This window comes from Neophocaena asiaeorientalis, unplaced genomic scaffold (assembly GCF_003031525.2).
Source record: "Neophocaena asiaeorientalis asiaeorientalis breed wild unplaced genomic scaffold, Neophocaena_asiaeorientalis_V1.1 scaffold134, whole genome shotgun sequence".
In the NCBI taxonomy this organism is placed as follows: domain Eukaryota; kingdom Metazoa; phylum Chordata; class Mammalia; order Artiodactyla; family Phocoenidae; genus Neophocaena; species Neophocaena asiaeorientalis.
The window spans coordinates 13278359-13280714 of record NW_020185339.1 but is presented as its reverse complement, the minus strand read 5'-3'; the positions used below and the strand labels follow the sequence as shown (position 1 = coordinate 13280714).

At 40.7% G+C, this 2356-nt stretch overlaps 1 pseudogene; it reads right to left on the bottom strand.

Moving 5' to 3' along the window:
• Positions 1 to 323: 323 nt before the first annotated feature.
• Positions 324 to 2154, bottom strand: LOC112394418 (cytochrome b-c1 complex subunit Rieske, mitochondrial pseudogene; annotated as a pseudogene).
• Between the last annotated feature and the right edge of the window lie 202 nt (positions 2155 to 2356).

The following is a 2356-nucleotide window of genomic DNA, read 5'->3' as shown; positions in this document are numbered from 1 at the left end:
TACTTTGGCATGGGAGATTTGTCTATTCTCCCTTTCCTTTGTTTTTTTCTCTCCATACACCAGTCTGTAATTTTTAATTAGAATTAACTATCAAAGACACTGCACCTTTGAAGTCTTTGAGCATAACAATGTTTAACAGTGGCTTTATTAGGTGAATGCTTGAAAGTATTCAACATGAAATTCAATTTACTTCACGTTTGCAAACACATTATTAGCAATTCTTAAATATTTCAAATCAACTAATTTGAAGAAGGCTTGTTCTCAAATAACTCTTCTGGGGTGACACGAAGACTGAAAGAAGCCTATGACTTGAGTCCAGGTCTCTAACCAACAATCACTATATCATCACTGGTGAACTCATATGAGGGAACTTCAACGTTGAGAGGTGCAGACCCCTTCCTGATCCTGCCAGATGCATCATAGTGTGACCCACAGCAAGGGCAATAATAACCACCAAAATCTCCTGCATTTGCAATGGGTACACAACCAAGATGAGTGCAAACACCTATCAAGACCAACCATTCAGGTTTCTTTACTCGTTCTAAATCATGCTGTGAGTCCCTCAACTGAAGTCCTTCAACTGCAGCTTTCTGGTCAGTTTCCTTCTTGGTTTTGTGGCGCACAAACAGGGGTTGGCCTCTCCATTTGAAAGCCATGTTCTTGCCCTCTGGAATATCGGGTAACTTGATTCCGGTTTTGGACATGGCCAACACATCAGCAGAAGCACTCATGCTGGAAATGAACTGAGAAACGACATTCTTGGCAGCATACGCGACACCCACGGTAGTTGTTGCAGTTACCAAATAGGAGAAACCTTTTGTAGCCTCACTGCTCTCTTTTGAAGACTTTGTACTATCTAACACTTGAGCATGACGATAGTCAGAGAAGTCAGGCACTTTGACGTTCGTATGGGAATAACGAAGAGAAGCAGGGACATTGAGGTCCACGGAGGCGACAAAAAGCTGGCCTGCGTGGCCTGGCCACTCAGCGACTCCCAGCACAGGAAGGACTGCTTCACGTCCAGCACTGGCGACTCCGAGGTGGTGGGCACCGTGGCCTGCACTAGTGGCCGACAGGAGGGGCACAAAAGGGCCCCGAGTGGGTGGCGACCAACAACATGGTGACAGCAGCTCCCTCCCTTTCCTTTGTTTTTAAAATTGTTTTACCTCCATCTGAAATGATGAAATAACAAAACACTCCCAGAATTTCCATGGCTAAACACACAATTTACTTCTTGTTCATGCCACAATCATCTATCATTGTTCAGCAAGTGGTTCTGTTCCACACAGTCACTCAGGCACCTGGGCTGACAGAGGTTTTACCAACAGGTAGCTAAACCTTCTGACACATACAACTTCACCAGCTGCCAAGGCAGATAGAAAAGTACTGGAGTGTTTTGCACTAGCACTTAAATGTTACAGTTTAGAAGTGACTCATCATTTCTACCCATAGCTCATTGGCCAGAATTAGTTACATAGCTCTTCCTAAATTCAAGGGAGTAGGGAAGTATAATCCTCCCCTCTGCCTGGAAGGAAGAGAACCAGACATGGGAAGTTCCTATCACAAGTCTCCTACCCCAATTGCCCACCAAACAAAATCCTATTCTCCCTCCAATTCTCATCCAGCTGAAATGCTGTGAAGCCTTCACTGTCTCTTCCCCACTGACTTCAGGTCCCCTCTGTGCTCCATCAGCCCTCTGTGCAGACCAACAATAAAGCAACTATATATTGGATTGTAATTGTTGGTTTGCATGTCCTGTAGAGGAAAACAGTCATGCCTTTCACCTTGGTATCCTCAGCATTAACATGGTGCCTCTAACATAGAAAGTATTCAATCAATCAACTTTTATTATTTATTGAATTAGTTAGTAGACAAATTCTTAAACTTACAACCAAATGTACACAGAACCTTCTTCCATAATACAATTATTCATGTATAATTTCTTGACAATTGAAGTAGAAATTTTTTTCCCTTACTATAGTGAAGCGTTGAATAATATCTTCAAAAATTTTTACATATATTGGCATGAGGAGTCCTGTGTCTCAAACATACTGTCTTATTTCTAATTTATTCCAGAGGCCTGAGTTAACTCTTTATAAAAAAATGATTCTTTCTTTAAAATTCTAGGTTACCTTTTTGTAATTGTTTTCTCATGTTGCAGAAGCACATCCTTATGTAGTTTGTAGTTGTTTTTTATTTGTAAGTTTGTATTATTTCCTTGCATCATTTGTAATATCAAAACACTGTGGGTTTTTTTTTTGGTTTTTTGTGGTTTTTTTTTTTAAACACTGTTTTAACACAGGTAGTCAAGAGAGAAGAATAACACCTTAATTGAAGGTGGAATGCATTTTTTATA